The sequence below is a fragment of the Electrophorus electricus genome, chromosome 1 (genome assembly GCF_041902795.1).
Source record: "Electrophorus electricus isolate QZ-2024a chromosome 1, ASM4190279v1, whole genome shotgun sequence".
Classification (NCBI taxonomy): Eukaryota; Metazoa; Chordata; class Actinopteri; order Gymnotiformes; family Gymnotidae; genus Electrophorus; species Electrophorus electricus.
Window position 1 is genome coordinate 29,878,340 of NC_137497.1, and position 19,055 is coordinate 29,897,394.

Consider the following 19,055-nt stretch of genomic DNA (forward strand, 5'->3'; position numbering starts at 1 on the left):
AGACCTCCAGGCCCAAGAGGTCACACAGTCCGTGCCCAGCAAAGTAGTGCTGGGCCAGGGCACACTTCATGCACTTTGTGCCTTTAAATAATACTACAACCAGATTTCCAAGCCCAAGAGGTCACACAGTCATGCCCAGCAAAGTAGCTCTGGGCCTGGGCACACTTCACGCAGTTTGACCCTTTGAATAATACTACAACCAGACTTCCAGGCCCAATAGGTCACACAGTCGTGCCCAACAAAGTAGTGCTGGGCCAGGGCACACTTCATGCACTTTGTGCGTTTAAATAATTACTACAGCCAGATTTCCAAGCCCAAGAGGGTCACACAGTCATGCCCAGCTAAGTAGCTCTGGGCCTGGGCACAATTCACGCAGTTTGACCCTTTAAATAAAACTAGAAACAGACTTCCTGGCCCAAGAGGTCACACAGTCATACTCAGCAAGGTTGCGTTAAACCTGGGCACACTTCACGCAGTTTGACCATTTAAATAAAACTAGAAACAGACTTCCAGGCCCAAGAGTCACACAGTCATGCCCAGCAAAGTAGCTCTGGGCCTGGGCACACTTCACGCAGTTTGACCCTTTAGATAATACTACAACCAGACTTCCAGGCCCAAGAGGTCACACAGTCATGCCCAGCAAAGTAGCTCTGGGCCTGCGCACACTTTACGCAGTTTGACCCTTTGACCATTTTTGGCAGATTTCACCACGTTATTACGAACGTGGATACGTTATCTTAGAATTATAAGCAGTGTGAGATGTGAAGCTAAGTGAAGCACATGTGCAGAATTTCTAACAATAGCCTGTTTTGTATAGCCTGGCTAACTGACCAATCAGTGAAATGAAATGTGGTTGCTGAGCCTGTTGCAGCTGGGTCAATTTAATTTGATTTCATTGTGTTTAATTTTAAACTCAGCTGCGTGCCATGAGACACAAGTTTATCTGAGCATTTTTGTTTTAATGCCGGCTTAACCTAGCCATGTTTTACAGTTATCTTGAAATAATTAAGGTTCATCGCTAGAGGGTGCTGTTCATCTTTTTTTTTCTTTTTCTTTTTTGTATTATTGATCAGGAAAAAAACTATAAAATAGATGAGGTGGACGTTTTCTATGTATCATATGGAATTTGAGTAGATGAGTGAATGTTACTATGTAAATGTATAAGAATTTGTGGATAAGATTATTATGAGATTATTTATAATCAAACGACTACACTGTACAACCACATCTTCTTTTATTTACATATTATACAGATATTTACAGATATTTATATTTTACTTACAGAGCAGCTCCTCATTGGTTCGGCTCAGAAGCTTCTTTTCGATGTCCTCTTTCTCCAGGTACTCCTGCAGGTTAGGCATCTCCTCCGCCAACCGCCTAAGGGGAGAAGAGACGTGGTGTGACGCGTAGCCTGCTGTTAAAGGCTACAGATATAGTACATCTGTGAGGCTAACAGCGCTTATTATATGAAGCCTTATAGAGGTCATATGGAATGATCTCATTCGATCAACCCTAATGTAACCCTTACAAACTTTCATGAACTCATTTGAATAACACTACCATAGCCCTTAAGAATTTTCCTAAAATGTTTTAGGATGTTCTGAACAGAGTATCTCTTAAAGGTTAAATCCCTTGCAGGTCTTAGTCCTACTCATCCCACATGCTGATGTGTGAGTGAAACAGTGCATAGGTGTAGAGACCTGGACTTGGCGAGATGCAGGCCTATCTCTCAGTCTGGTGCTATTCTGTTACTAGAGGACCTGAACACGCTTCTCCAACAGCACGTTCTTCTGGGCCTGATGACACACGCACACACATGCACCCGCACACACACGGGCACACATACAGACATACAGATACTGTTTAATTTCTTCACATCTGTAGATACACTAGCATAAGTTGATATATACGTTTATGAGTTTGATTATGAGCTGATTTCAACTTGACAGGTACAGAGTATATAGTATACATAGAGAGTGCATAGTTTTACCAGGTTGAGTGCTACGGGGGGGGGGGGGGGGGGGGGGGGGGGGGGGGGGGGGGGGGGGGGAGAGAGATTCTCAGATAGTCTATATAGAAAACAAGTACCTGGGTTAATCCCTTAAAGGTTTAAAGGAGTCTCCCTTAAAGGTCTTAGTCCTGCTCATACCACATGCTGATGTGTGAGTGAAACAGTGCAGAGGTGTAGAGACCTGGACTTGGCGACATGCAGGTCTTTCCTGGCAATTAGTGCTGCATTCTGCTGCAGGAGAACCAGAACATGCTTCTCCCCACACACACACACGGGCACACATACAGGTGCGCACATATACACAGATACACATTCTGTTTAATTTCTTCACATCTGCAGACTAGAGTAAGCTGAGGGTATAGTGTTAAACCAGGTACTACATAAACAGTATATAGTATATATACAGAGGATATAGTGTTAAACCAGGAACTACTTACAGAGTATATAGTATACATACAGAGTATATAGTTTTACCAAAAGATCATGCTGATCTTTGATCTCCTGGTTCTTTATCTCCAGCACCACTTTCAGACTCATAATGTCCTCCTCTATGGGCTGGTTTAACACACACACACACAAACGTGCACACGCACACACACGCGCACACGCACACACACACGAATCATCACTACAGCCAGTACAATGGAAAGGTGGGAATGTGTACTGAATGTGTACTGACGTTATAAGTGAAAGGTGGAGGTACTGGTGGATGTGTACTGAGACTATAAGGGATCTCTACCTGCAGTGACAGTCTGAGCTTCTCAAGTTCTTCCTCCAGAGATTTCTTCTCCTGTTCACAGGCCATTTTCATATCTGCCAGAGCAAGTATCATTACTGCTGGATATATATATATATATATATATATATATATATATATATATATATATATATATATATATACAACACAGATTGTATATACTACATAATTACTACTGGATATATAAAATATAATATATATAGTACTATACATATATTAGTATCACTTTTATTGGAGCCTAAAGGCTAACATTCATTATTAGTTATGTTAGTATTATTGCATTTCCATAGTACTTACTCTTGATGGACCTGTTATGCTCCTCCTCCTCCTGCTGTTTCTGCAGGAGCTCTGTCTCCTCCTGCTGTTTGTGTTTCAGCATCTCCTGAAGAACCTGCAGCTCCATCTGCTTCTGCAACCTCAACTCCTTCAGCTGCTCCAACAAACCGTTCTCCAACTCCTGCTTCTCACACCGCAAACACTCCAATCAGGCCACAGGCCCCACTACTGACACAGAACCACACACACACACACACACACAAAGAGAGACAAACAGAAAGACACATAGACATATGAAATTAGAAAGCCATATAAGTGTAGAAATAGATTGATGTTATTCAGGGACCTCATTTATAAAACTTTGTGGATTCCAAAATGAAAGTGTGGTATTCTGCACAAATAACAGGAAATGGCATATACCCCCCCAAAAATTAGATTTCTAAAGCCTCGAATATGAATTATTGGGAGATAGAGGCGACAGTGCAGCGCTAAAGACAAAAAAGGAATTTTAACCACAGGTATGAGTGGCAGCACCAGCAACCGCAGGTGTGAGTGGCATTATATTTACATTTACCCTCCACATCCTTTGTGTCTGTGTATTCGTCCTCGATGCGTCCAGCACACCATCTCCAGAAACGCCTCATTTTTCCTCTGTCCTCTTCAGTGTCTTTCCACAGACTGATCTGTAAAGGTGTTCATGGGATTCCCCTCACGTGTGACATTGGGCCACAGGACATATGGGGTTCTAAAGTTCCAAGAGTGTAGATGAGTTGTTTTTCTTTGAATTTCCTAATTTCATTGACTCTACCTCAACCTGGATTGATTAACCATGTACGGCTCACCGGAGACTGTGATACATATAACATCCCAAAGTGTACTTAATTCTGAGCAAAATCTAACTAGCCTCATTACTGCTGAACTATGAAGGGCCATTTAGGGAGAAATCAGGGAAACACTACTTGTACATACATATGAAACATTTTCACATAAATAGCCTACTACTTACATTTGTGTATAATAATTTAAACTTGCATATACACGCACTTGCCCACTCAATCCCTGGTGCGTAAACATAGGGTTGCACTATGCTTATGTTGGTATGGGGGTGTCTGTGTGTATATAACCATTTTCAGTGCGCCCGGAAGTCATTTCATTGTAATTTCAAGGCAGATATTTAACATGTGTACAGTGCGTATAATAGACAGAGGAAGACTGTTGAACTATTAATATTAGGACAGTTATTGACATTTGTGTAATAAGTAGTGCTTCTCTTAATGACAAATGTAACTGTTTTCCCATATAGAATTGTGTGCTTTATATTGTTTGGAAGAACTTTTTCTTCTCATTTAGAAATATGTGGACTAAGTGCTCAGATTGTCTTATTATTTATTATGCTCAGTCTTTCATTGCGTATAATTTTAAACTCAGCTGCGTGCCATAAGACACAAGTTAATCTGAGCCTTTTTTGTTCTAACGCCGACTTAACCTAGCCATGTTTTACAGTTATCTTGAAATAATTGAGGTTCATCGCTAGAGGGTGGTGTTCATCTTTTTTTCTTTTCTTTTTTTGTATTATTGTTTAGGGAAAAACTATAAAATAGATGAGGTGGACGTTTTCTATGTATCATATGGAATTTGAGTATATGAGTGAATGTTACTATGTAAATGTATAATGTAAAATTATTATGAGATTATTTATAATCAAACAACTACACTATACAACCACATCTTCCTTTTATTTACATATTATACAGATATTTACATTTTATTTACAGAGCAGCTCCTCATTGGTTCGGCTCAGAAGCTTCTTTTCGATGTCCTCTTTCTCCAGGTACTCCTGCAGATTAGGCATCTCCTCCGACAACCGCCTGAGGGCAGAAGAGACGTGGTGTGAATCGTAGCCTGCTGTTAAAAGCTACAGATATAGTACATCTGTGAGGTTAACAGAGGCTAACAACCCCTGAACAGACTTTCTACTCCCAAGGGGCCCAGAGATATTTACCAATAAAGTGCTACGCTCCAGACGGATGAGCGAGAAGCGCATGCGCAATTGCAACGAATTGGAGGAGGAAGTTTAAACAAACGCGCTGACTTTGAATACTCACATCTAGGCCGGGCCAGGTCCAAATGGCCTGCAACTCGGTGCGCATCACCTCCATGACTGTCCCTAACGAACGCCACCTGCCACGCATTCGTCCCATCCCTGGCAGCTTTAAAAAATCGTAGCGTGAAAACGGTGGGTCCGATCCGCGTGCCACTCGAAGTCGATTACAGGGGAGATGCAGCCCTTTCCAAAGAGCCCTGAACAGACTTTCTACTCCGACGTCCATCGCTAGCACCGGCTGAAAGCTGAGTTCCAGAGCTTTTCAACGAGCCCCCGTGCGTCTCTCTTCTCCAAAGTAGCGGAGATATATGAAAGGATAAAAGGGGAAAAGAATAAAATGCGCACCGGTTTCAAATTCGCAGGCTACCTGCGCTGAAGGCGTGGAAAACGAGCACGTGACCGAAAGGCTTCCGTACCCGATGGGTCCAGCTCTCGTGCCCAGTTGGTAGCTCGAAGGCTGTGCATATTCGATGCTGCACGGCCCCTGGGGCTCATGTTTTCAAGGGTCGAAGTGCGCACGTGCCGATGACCGGCAACCTAGCTCCGTGCCTGGGCACAATTCGGGCACTTTGATCCCCTTCAAGTGAATGGATAGATGGGAAAAAACATACTGCCAGGCCCACCGTGTCACATCAACCATGCAGGGCAAAGTGGCTTCGTCCCTGGGCACACTTTCTTGTGATTTGAGCCTTTAAATAATACAGGATCCAGACTTCCAATGCTCTCTAAATCACATGCCCGGCAAAGTAGCCTTAAACCTGGACACACAATGGAGACCATTTGACCTGTTAAATCATACTACAACCAGACTTCCAGGCCCACCAGGTCACACAGTCATGCCCAGCAAAGGAGCTCTGGGCCTGGGCACACTTCACGCAGTTTGACCCTTTAAATAATACTACAACCAGACTTCCAGGCCCAAGAGGTCACACAGTCATGCCCAGCAAAGTAGCTCTGGGCCTGGGCACACTTCACGCAGTTTTACCGTTTAAATAAAACTAGAAACAGACTTCCTGGCCCAAGAGGTCACACAGTCATGCCCAGCAAAGTAGTGCTGGGCCAGGGCACACTTCATGCACTTTGCCTTTAAATAATACTATAACCAGACTTCCAAACCCAAGAGGTCACAGAGTCATGCCCAGCAAAGTCGCTATGGGCCTGGGCAGACCATGCAGTTTGACCCTTTAACCAAAACTAGAAAGAGACCTCCAAGCCCAGGAGGTCACAGAATCATACCCAGTAAAGTAGCTAGCTAGCTATCCAGCTACCGGAAGCACGGTTAACAGTGCAGCCGGTAGCTAGCTAGCTAGCTAGCAGCTCAGTAACCGTACAAATTCGCTTGCTGCTGAAAACTGTCAAGTTGTATTTATAGCTTTCGTTTTAGTTCTCTCAGCTTACTTATTTGTTTTATTTGTTTTTGTTTTTTTTAGGGAAGTTCAATAATTTCTTAGAAATCTTGGAACATTTTGCCAGTTGGCTTCTAGGAAAGCCTTTCTGCGCACAGACAATAAACAACCCAGAATTCCTCAAACAGGAATGAATCTACTAATTTACAACACGGTTTAGTAACATTTCAGGCACATGAGTGGAGGAACTAGCAAATTCTAAATGATGAAATCGAAGCTGATAAAAATCCCATGAAAATTTAAACTGGTCATGAAAAAATGCTTGTGAATTGAAAATGTAAGTGATCGTTATCTGGAAAAGAAAGGATTAAAACAGTCTTGATTTGATACATTTTAAAAAATGAAATATCAAGTTTTATCATTCGTGACCAAGGGAGTTTCTATGAGGGTGTAAACAACAAACGCATGTAAACTAAAAACTACAGTGGCATATAATTAAATAATTTGAGTAACTTTGTGTCACGTCATTTAACGTTTAACTCAAGCCATTTTTGTTACCGGACTCTTATCACTTAACATTAGTAACTGTTTTAGTTGCCTTGTTTATCCAATAACATTCATTAATTAATCAATCGTTTAACCCAAGCAATTTTCATTACTTCCGCCTCTCGAGGCAAAATGTCAATCAGAACGTTGCGCCCGCAAACTTCAAATAAACGATAAATAAGGCCGAGTAATAAAAATGGATAAAGTTGAAAGATAAGTTGATTAAACTTGAGTCAAATAAAACTACTTATCAGTCAAAGCGTCAATTCATATGCATTTTATTGACTCTAAATTTAATTTACGTGCATTTTAATCAGCCATATTTTTGATGTACAGACCTGAGTTTTGTCGTTGAAGAGAATAAAAGAATCCGTCGTGTAAACTTACGCCATCTGCAGGCTGAGATGGTGTTGGCGTGACCCGGATGTGACATTTGCCAAGCTGATGACATATCGCGATATTAATTGTGAGATTTCCTTACCATCTTTGCTCTTCGCAGAAGGGCACTGTGCGGCCGAACAGCGTAAGGAGTGGACTCCTTGGTAGACGTTTCGACCAGTGTTTCGCCCGATTTTACTACAAAGGTGTGAGGAATGTTTTCTTGGCACACCATGGGGTCCTCTGAAATCGGTAGACATTTGAACAGAAGGGCTTACCTATGTATTGTGACCAAGTGCATCCCTTCATGCAGCTGCTTAAATTATGGCAGAAGGACACTTTCAACAAGACAAGAAACCCTGCCGCAAGGGTTGTATAATCACGGATTTGTTCCAGTATCAAGACAGCAAATTTTCAATGTTTCCCTGGCCTTCACAGTCCCCAGATCTTAATCCTATAGAACATCCCTGGGTAAAGGTATAAAACAGCAGTTTAGAACATGTCAGTCCCTCCATGTAATTTGAGAGAAAATATCCTATGAAGATTGGACCAAGATTCCTGCCGAGTATTTTCAGCGCATAGTGCTGTGCCAGAAAGAATTGCTGCAGTTCTGGAGGCCAAAGAAGGTCCAACATGCTATTAAATGGGTGTACTTAAGCCAGATACACTTGTGTCCTATAATAGGATGTTGCTGGAACGTATGTGGATGTTGTTGGAATGGCCGCAGAGTTGCAGCAGCAGTACAGGTAGTCTGTGATCCTTTCCCCCATCCGAGTGAGTTTGCCCTGTTACACGGGGTCGAGTTATGATGTGAATGTTCAATTACACAGGATGGATTGTGGGCGACGGAACCGAACGGCCTTCAGGATTCAAGTAGAGAAAGGTGAAACTTCTCCAGCCTTTGAGTTAATCACAGGACTATTGCATAGCAATTAGGGATAACAGAACAGCTTTCGGGGGGTTTGGGTGGGGTGCCTTATCCGCCCCTTTAACAGAGTAGTCACAATTCAAATTTCCCTTGTTCCATTGTTTACAAGGCATTATACATGTGGTTTATTTATAGTGCACGGGGTAATATGCAGCGAGTCTGGTCTGTCTGCTTTGGAAGAGAACATTTGGCCAAAAGAGCAAGACACAGCCAGGAGGATGATTGGTAAGAGCAGATCATAATATGCACCTTAAAGCTGTACACTACAGCTAGGTCCTGTTCCATGACTGCATATATAAATTTACTACTGACATTGTCATTTGTATCTGGCCATTTACAGTGCACTCTTGCTCAATGCAGCACTTGAAGCTGATTTTCCATTGTGTAGTTATTATGTTCAAGAGATGTTTGACCCGGTCAGGGTGACACACTTTAGTGAGGGCAGCAGTATCCTAGAGGACACTACAGACAGTGACGGAGACATCTCAGAGCGCGAGGTGAGAGGTTGAGTTTTTGTTACTCTCTCTACGACATACTTTTCATGCCAGGTACTATTGTCCAGTTCAGCCCAATTTATTTACTGCCTTGTATTATCATATATAAATTGCTGAACGATCGATATATATATATATATAGAGGTTGGAAATTGGTTGTGTAAAAATGAATTGTGATTGTTAAGCCACACAGATGTAAGTGGACATCAAGGGAAAAAATAGTGTGGGTGCCAAGTATGGTGATTGTATCTTTAAAGCTGTAGGAAATGTTACTTTCAGAATGTTTGTGAGATTAAAAAAAAAAAAAAAAAGATATAATTACTATCCATGGTGGAATTGAATGTGTTGCAGACAACATAGGCAGGGATTAGACTGAAAAATATCAGAGTATTCTTAGTGCCGTTTATTGCTGTTGTCAGAGGTTATGCAGCCATATCCTCCCTAGCAAGTATGACTTCTTCTTCTAACTGTTTGGCCACCTGCAGACACAAGTACCGTTTTGAGCAATACTTAATTACATCTACTCCAAATGCATATTTAATTGCATTGTTAGTATTTATGCAAAACAAGTGTTTGGATTGCCCTGCTCCATTGCAGACTTTCTCACTCTAGCAAATGCGGCTTCCACCTCCTCAATCAGTTGATCCGCATCATTTTCATAGGAAACATCATCATTGTTCCTCAAACATCTTTTACTAATCTTAAAATTCACATCTGGATCTCGCATCTTTCTGTAAGAATCCAGTGTCAACTGCAACTATGAGGAGAAACAGTGTTAAGCAATATTTAATTACATCTACTTGAAATGCATAGTTCATAGCATTGTGAGAATTTGTGGAAAACAAGTGTTAGGATTGCTCTGCTCCACTGCAGACTTTCTCACTCTAGCAAAGATGGCTTCCACGTCCTCAATATATTTATCCCAGTCATTGTCATGGAAAATCTGAGTCTTTTCAGGAAACATCATGACATTCATATGTGGAGGTTCTGTCTTTTTGGAAGAGTCCAGTTCCACCTGTAGATATGAGTAGAAATATTGTTGACCAGTATTTAAATACATTTAATTGAAATATGACTTTAATTACATTTTGATACATTTGTAATTTATCATTTGTATTGGACTGGAAAGGAAACAAATACAATTTTTTATCGCATATCCATTATCACATAGCCTGCAGGCCTAATGATGTAAAAATGTGCCCCCAAATGTTCAACAGAAATAACAGGACCTGACACACTAAGGTACCGTAGACCCATTCAAATTGTGCTATTGGAACAATAAATTCCAATGCATTCAGTCATTTTAGCTAGTGTTGATTTTGATTCTCGCCACAATTATACTAATAATCAGCGTTACAACTCAGCATGCAAAGTCACCGAACAGTCGACTGTTAATTCTATAGTAAGGAGAATGTAAAACAAACAAACAAAAAACCCACCAACGGTATTTTTTTTCCTGTAACTGACAAAGATTACGTATGCTAAATGTATGTGTCCTAAATATATTCTAAATACATTTACATTAGTGGTTTTAATTAATTTCTCCAACATTTGTTGAAATGCATTTGTAATTTATATTCAGAGACATTTCAGTAAGTACAAGCATTAAATTAGCATCACTGTTCACCATAGCTGTTTTTCCATTTTTTGTGGCTTTTGTCCCTTGCCTCAGTATGGCTTTAAATCATTTGTCTTGGTTCTACTTTACTTACTATGGCTGATTCAGTTGTCTGAGTAGTCAAGTCATTCTTCGTTAAATGGTTTGTTCTAGTATCTGTTTAAAAAGTAACAGAAAATGTCTTATTAGCATTGTATAGATACTTAGAACACTTCTACGTAGATCTCTCTCTCTCAGACACACACACAGTTCATCCAAGTGGTGGCTGTGGTCAGAACTTACCCTTAAAGAAGTCATCATCTGAGGTGGAGTTCCTTCTATTAACACCCTTCCGACAACAGCAAGTGAAGAATAGCACAAGTTGTGTGAATGTTCTGGCAGGGATCTGGGCTCGTGTCTTTTCATTTTTCTTCTTCCTATATTGACCAAATATCCCATGGTTTTCCTTTTCATACTTCTCAGAAGGAACAGGTTCCTTGCATCTTGGATTACAGTAGTAACTACTGGACTGACCCATAATAAATTTTGTTTTGAAAATCCAACTGTAACCGGCACTACTTGATAACAGAAGAGATCGTTTGGGTAAAACAGAAATGTGATCTGTAGACTAAAATTGGTTCACAGAAATTGCTCATTTGAAAAATCTGTTCTTTGACTACATCATAATTGCATAATTGATGCGGATGCATTATGACATCGCACGTCACGTCTGCAATAGATTTAGATTTACACCAACTTTAAAGAGAAAATGATGATTAGCAAATGTAGTTGCTAGTGATTGTCTAGTGATTGCAAGCAACGACTATTCGTGCTCTGCATTCTTGCGTATTTATTTATGCTAGGCTGTACATAACGCAGCCTTAAAAACATGGGATAGAAATCCCCATGTAACACAATTCAGGTTCTGTCCAAATACATGGCTAGCTAGCAAGTTATTTTACAATCCCATTTAGCACATATATCGCCACGAATGTCCTGAACAAAACACGCTGTACCTAATCCCCATAAATGACATATCTCTCACTGAATAAAAACTTGTATGCTTCAACAGTATACAGTGGGAGAAATGGCGATCACCTTTAAAAGGATTTCTTACTGTAGGCCTATTATAAACAACATGGAGGAAATTAAAATAAAAATACTTCAGTTAGACCGTGGACACAGGCTGCTAATAAATCAAGTAAATGAAACTGGATGGACTGCTTAATTATGTAACAACACAACATTTATGGTGACGAGGATGTTTCACACATACACTCTTAAGTGATGCTGACCTCAATATCCACATTTCACATTGTTACTGTACCACTGTAGATGAACCTAAACCTCACATTCTCGTCACGTTGATAAGCTTTTTGAAAGTTCCGCTCTGCACGTCTCTGAAAAGCAGGCGAGTTCATCTCCTGGAAACATAAAAGCATGACACTAATGTAAATCTTTCACTTTGTTCTTATATGCGAGTTGTCAATAATTCAAAATTCTTGTTAAAACTGTGGAACTCTGTTGCAGCTCACTCTCTCTGTTTTGCATTGCCAGATCGCTGAACAGGAGCATGTCCGGCTTTGACACACGTGCCCTGCGCTGACCAGTACCGCCAGCAACCACAACACGTGGAGACGTAATCCTCTTTAACTACTTGTCCTTCCTCCATGTATATACACTCCAAACTCCAGTTTAGAGTGGTTAATGGCACTTACGCCAGCACACTGTACCGGTTTGATCACCTGTAGTCAGAGATGCACGGACCCGTTGGTGCGTATGCGTAACTCGGAGCGGGTGCTGCTCTCCAAGGTTATGCTGCTGCTTACTGTCACTCTCTCACGAGCACAAGTCCTCGTCTACTTTAACAAGGCTAAGTCACTGATAATGTAATAACAAACATGTTTGACAAAATACTAGGTCATGGTTTGCAGTCTAAAGTCCTTCTGACTTGCTGAGAGTTAGCCTGATTTGATTTAGCTTGTTCTTAACCTTTGTTTAGTATGTTACATAAAAGCTCATGGAAATATTTCAGATGTAACATAAATGTACCTGACCATTTTCACTGAAAGAGACTGGTAGCTACAGGATTACATGAAGCTACAATCAGAATCGATTTCTAGTCACCGAGCATTATTGTTGTGAATAATTAGAATTTAAATTAATTCATATTTTGTTAATTATGTAAATAAGTTACAATCTTGGAAGATAGTTTGCATTCTGTTTCTATATGACAGTTATATTTTTTGTTTGTTTGTTTGTTTTCTTAGTGTAAATCATGATCTTATAGTTTGTTTTCTAAGTGTGTTTCCAAATTGCCTTTGACTGCTGTATGCCTAATTGCAGCATTTAACCCCTCATTTCGTCTCTAATTTTTGACATGTACTCTTGTCTTGCATAAGTGGAAAGTCGATCAGCCCCCGTTTAAAATGGTGAGCTTTTACTGTCACGTTAATAACATCACGCACGCGCACACCTAATGCTTTGACTGTCCTGCACTTTAAATATCTTCTGCACATAATGGAGGGTGTGCATAGTTACCAGTTCCCTTCGTGCAAAGGGTTGTCTTAGGTTACTGTAAAGTCTAACGCACATTTGGAATCCTTTCTTTTGCTGAGATGTTACTAGCTCACATGATACTCAAAAATGAGCACAATCATCGAAATGCGGACATCATTGGGTACAGGGGTGCCTAGCCATAGTCATGAATAACTGAATATAAAAGGCTGAACAATCTACTATAAGCAATTGCATATTTCATTAGGTTTTTGTTTTTTTTTAATAGGCTGTAGTAACTTCAGGAGCTCAGGCAGGGGAACATTAATATTTATGAGTGGCTATGCCACACCCACTGAAATAAAAGGCTGAGGATGTCATTGCAGAGGTAGGAGAAGCCAGAGCAGAATATTACAGAATATTACATTATTACATTGCTTGAATAGTGGCTCTGTCTGCCCTGGGGGTATTATTGAAACCCAAAGGCTGAAAGGATGGGGAGAGAGAGAGAGAGAGAGAGAGAGAGAGAGAGAGAGAGAGAGAGCGAGCATGTGTGAACATATTCTTGTCACTGTACGGCTCCTCCCCCCAAACGTCTCCCCGTGTGTGTTTGCTTGTGTGTGTGTGTGTGTGTGTTCATCCGTGTGGCCACGCCCCCTTGTGTTTCACGCCTGCTCTTCGTTGTGTTGTTATTGTTTGCGTATATAAGTCCTTTGTGTAAACATTAACGTTGTCAGTGTTTGATCCCACGATAGCCTTAGTGCTACGTTGTCTTCCATGTCTCTAAATAAACATCGCTGTATGCATCACGGCTCCTCTTTTGTATCCTGCCAAGCCTCCCTGCGTTACAATTATGATCAAATTTGATAAAATACTAGGTCATAGTTTGCAGTCTGAAGTATTTTTGACCTGCTGAGAGTTAGCCTGATTTGATTTAGCCTGTTCCTAACCTTTGTTTAGTATGTTGCGTAAAAGCTCATGGAAATATTTCAGATGTAACATACATGTAATTGACCTAGTAGAGCAAAATTACAGAATTGTAAGGAAGAAGTGACGTTCTTGGGGCATATCATTAAGGGAAATACACACGGGCTGTCTCAAAACTGAGCACAGCCATAATTTTGCTACCTAAACCATAGTGGCATACTCCCCTCTTACTGTTTTAGTCCCACACGCAGTACACCAAATACTGCAGGACCAAAGAGTGTCACACTTATCAGCCCAATGGTAGCTGAGATACCACACTACCCTCTTAGATATGCCTAATATAACTGTCAAAAGGTGTATAACACTGAACCCAGCTACACTCCTTCCTACGGAGGAGGATGGAGATCCACAAGACTGCACAGCAGTCTTAGCTTAAGTATGTACACCGCAGGTTGATCTCTTTGAAGAAGCCATAAGTAACCCAGACCTATGCCACTATGTGGATGGGTCAGCAAGCAGGGACGACACAGGGGTCAATAGGGCGGCATACGCGGCAGTAACAGATCATGAAATACTTGAAACAGAAGTATTACCATCCTCCTATTCAGCGCAGGCTGCTGAACCAGTAGCACTGACGGAAGCATGCCAATTAGCTGCAGACAAAACTGTTAATGATTTTGGAGCCATATGGAAACATAGGCAATTCCTGACAAGCTCGGGTAAATATATTAGACATCACCATCTTGCTAGAAGCCATTTGCTGCCAAAGACAATTGCAGTTGTTAAGTGTGCAGCTCACAGGACTACAGAAGACCAATCAGCAAGGGGAATAATTTTGTAGATAGAGTAACAAAGGCAGCTGCAACTAACACCGCTGTGCAAGCAATACAGGAAACCGCTGCTACCCGCATGCCACATTACGGGAGATTCAGTCAGGGGCTACCGCCACCGAACGCACCAGGTGGAGACAACTAGACTGCGCAGTGTACGATGGTGCTTGGACACACACACCTACGGGCAAACCTTGCCTAGCCAAATCATACATGCAGGGCCTAATCAGAATTGCTCATGGGCGTAGCCATATGAGCAAAGGGGGAATCGTGGACAGCATATTAAAGTTGCGCCAGAACTCACAATACTTACCCAAAACTTTTGTTCCAGCTGTCTTGTTTGTGCGCAGCACTCCCCAAAGGGAACCAAGCACGGTGGACAGGACCACACCAAGTCCTGTTAACAACCCACACTGCTGTCAAAATAGAAGGACGAGGAACCTGGGTACATCACACACACTGTAAGAAGGCTCCGACACCAGCCCCAACTCCAAGCAGCAGCACCCCAACAGACTAGTCGGAACTGTGTTGAGTAGGGTGTTAAAGGCAAGGCCTACCCTTTCGACACTCGGAACCGTCAACCTCTCGCCTCTTGCTGATCCTGCCGACTACACCAATTTCTGTGGTGGAATTTTGAATAAACAGCAAGTCAGACGTGATTAAAAGAGTAATTTAATAAAGAAAATAAGGCATACAAAACACAGCTGTGTGAGAGGCTAATGCTCTAAGCAAAAGTTCTAAAGGGGTAGACTGGCTCTGCTCCTTATACCTAAACTTCACATCCTGGAAGGGATGTCCTGTCATCCTGTATACCCATTTCCTGCTCCTTGTTGCACTAAGCACTTCTGCACATATCAGGATGCTCTGTTCCACCAGGACAGACACAGTTTGCTAGATCCTCTTTATCAGGATTAGTCGCACGACACATGCAAGATCACGAAGCAGCTGATTCAGCAGTCGTTTTGTTCACACAATATACAAAGACAGAATGTGCAGACTAAACTATTCATATAGGATTACATAGAAAAAGGATTAACATGATTATATATGAATCACATGATAATACATGATCGAATAATAATTTCCATCACACTAGAAACAGACCTCCAGGCCCAAGAGGTCACCAGTCGTGCCCAGCAAAGTAGTGCTGGGCCAGGGCACACTTCATACACTTTGTGCCTTTAAATAATACTACAACCAGATTTCCAAGCCCAAGAGGTCACACAGTCATGCCCAGCAAAGTAGCTCTGGGCCTGGGCACACTTCACGCAGTTTGACCCTTTGAATAATACTACAACCAGACTTCCAGGCCCAATAGGTCACACAGTCGTGCCCAACAAAGTAGTGCTGGGCCAGGGCACACTTCATGCACTTTGTGCGTTTAAATAATACTACAGCCAGATTTCCAAGCCCAAGAGGTCACACAGTCATGCCCAGCTAAGTAGCTCTGGGCCTGGGCACAATTCACGCAGTTTGACCCTTTAATAAAACTAGAAAACAGACTTCCTGGCCCAGAGGTCACACAGTCATACTCAGCAAGGTTGCATTAAACCTGGGCACACTTCACGCAGTTTGACCATTTAAATAAAACTAGAAACAGACTTCCAGGCCCAAGAGGTCACACAGTCATGCCCAGCAAAGTAGCTCTGGGCCTGGGCACACTTCACGCAGTTTTGACCCTTTAGATAATACTACAACCAGACTTCCAGGCCCAAGAGGCCACACAGTCATGCCCAGCAAAGTAGCTCTGGGCCTGGGCACACTTGACGCAGTTTGACCCTTTAAATAATACTAAAACCAGACTTCCAGCCCAAGAGGTCACACAGTCAGGCCCAGCAAAGTAGCTCAGGGCCTGGGCACACTTCATGCAGTTTGACCCTTTAAATAAAACTAGAAACAGACTTCCTGGCCCAAGAGGTCACACAGTCATGCCCAGCAAAGTAGCTCTGGGCCTGGCACCCCTCACGCAGTTTGACCATTTAAATAAAACTAAAACCAGACTTCCAGGCCCAAGAGGTCACACAGTCATGCCCAGCAAAGTAGCTCTGGGCCTGGGCACACTTCACGCAGTTTGACCCTTTAGATAATACTACAACCAGACTTCCAGGCCCAAGAGGTCACACAGTCATGCCCAGCAAAGTAGCTCTGGGCCTGGGCACACTTGACGCAGTTTGACCCTTTAAATAATACTAAAACCAGACTTCCAGGCCCAAGAGGTCACACAGTCAGGCCCAGCAAAGTAGCTCTGGGCCTGGGCACACTTCACGCAGTTTGACCCTTTAGATAATACTACAACCAGACTTCCAGGCCCAAGAGTTCACACAGTCATGCCCAGCAAAGTAGCTCTGGGCCTGCGCACACTTCACACAGTTTGACCCTTTGACCATTTTTGGCAGATTTCACCACGTTATTACGAACGTGGATACGTTATCTTAGAATTATAAGCAGTGTGAGATGTGAAGCTAAGTGAAGCACATGTGCAGAATTTCTAACATAGCCTGTTTTGTATAGCCTGGCTAACTGACCAATCAGTGAAATGAAATGTGGTTGCTGAGCCTGTTGCAGCTGGGTCAATTTAATTTGGTTTTCATTGTGTTTAATTTAAACTCAGCTGCGTGCCATAAGACACAAGTTTATCTGATCATTTTTTGTTTTAATGCCGACTTAACCTAGCCATGTTTTACAGTTAATCTTGAAATAATTAAGGTTCATCGCTAGAGGGTGCTGTTCATCTTTTTTTTTCTTTTTCTTTTTTGTATTATTGATCAGGAAAAAACTATAAATTAGATGAGGTGGACGTTTTCTATGTATCATATGGAATTTGAGTAGATGAGTGAATGTTACTATGTAAATGTATAAGAATTTGTGGATAAGATTATTATGAGATTATTTATAATGCAAACGACTACACTGTACAAACCACATCTTTCCTTTTATTTACATATTATACAGATATTTACAGATATTTATATTTTACTTACAGAGTTAAAGGCTGGATATAGTACATCTGTAGAGGCTAACAGCGCTTATTATATATGAAACTATGGGGTCATATGGAATGATCTCATTCGATCAACCCTAATGTAACCCTTACAAACTTTCATGAACTCATTTGAATAACACTACCATAGCCCTTAAAAATTTTCCTAAAATGTTTTAGGATGTTCTGAACAGAGTATCTCTTAAAGGTTAAATCCCTTGCAGGTCTTAGTCCTGCTCATCCCACATGCTGATGTGTGAGTGAAACAGTGCATGAGTGCTTTAGAGACCTGGACTTGGCGAGATGCAGGCCTATCCTCTCAGTCTGGTGCTATTCTGTTACTAGAGGACCTAGAACACGCTTCTCCAACAGCACGTTCTTCTGGGCCTGATGACAACACGCACACATGCACCCTTTTTTACACGGGCACACATACAGACATACAGATACTGTTTAATTTCTTCACATCTGTAGATACACTAGCATAAGTTGATATATACGTTTATGAGTTTGATTATGAGCTGTTCAACTTGACAGGTACAGAGTATATAGTATACATAGAGAGTGCATAGTTTTACCAGGTTGAGTGCTACAGATTCTTGTGATGAGTGACAAACAGCGATATGAAAACAAGTACTGGGTTGGTCCTTAAAAGGTTTAAAGGAGTCTCCCTTAAAGGTCTTAGTCCTGCTCATACCACATGCTGATGTGTGAGTGAAACAGTGCAGAGGAGTGTAGAGACCTGGACTTGGCGACATGCAGGTCTTTTCCTGGCAATTAGTGCTGCATTCTGCAGGAGAACCAGTTATGCTTCTCCCCACACACACACACGGGCACACATACAGGTGCGCACATATACACAAGATACACATTCTGTTTAATTTCTTCACATCTGCAGACTAGGAAGTAAGCTGAGGGTATAGTGTTAAACCAGGTACTACATAAACAGTATATAGTATATATACAGAGAGGATATAGTGTTAAACCAGGAACTACTTACAGAGTATATAGTATACATACAAGTATATAGTTTTACCAAAGATCATGCTGATCTTTGATCTCCTGGTTCTTTATCTCCAGCACCACTTTCAGACTCATAATGTCCTCCTCTATGGGCTGGTTTAACACACACACACAACGTGCACACGCACACACACGCGCACACGCACACACACACGAATCATCCCTGCAATAATTACAATGGAAAGGTGGGAATGTGTACTGAATGTGTACTGACGTTATAAGTGAAAGGTGGAGGTACTGGTGGATGTGTACTGAGACTATAAAGGGATCTCTACCTGCAGTGACAGTCTGAGCTTCACTCAAGTTCTTCCTATATATATATATATATATATAATATATATATATATATATATATAATATAT

The 19,055-nt window shown here is 41.6% G+C and overlaps 1 protein-coding gene across 1 annotated transcript in view; it reads left to right on the forward strand.

Annotated features, from left to right (window-relative positions):
- The window catches only part of LOC145659523 (nuclear receptor subfamily 4 group A member 3-like), a 32,805-nt gene that overhangs the window by 2,541 nt on the left and 11,209 nt on the right, over window positions 1-19,055 (forward strand). The gene's annotated exons all lie outside the window — the stretch shown is intronic.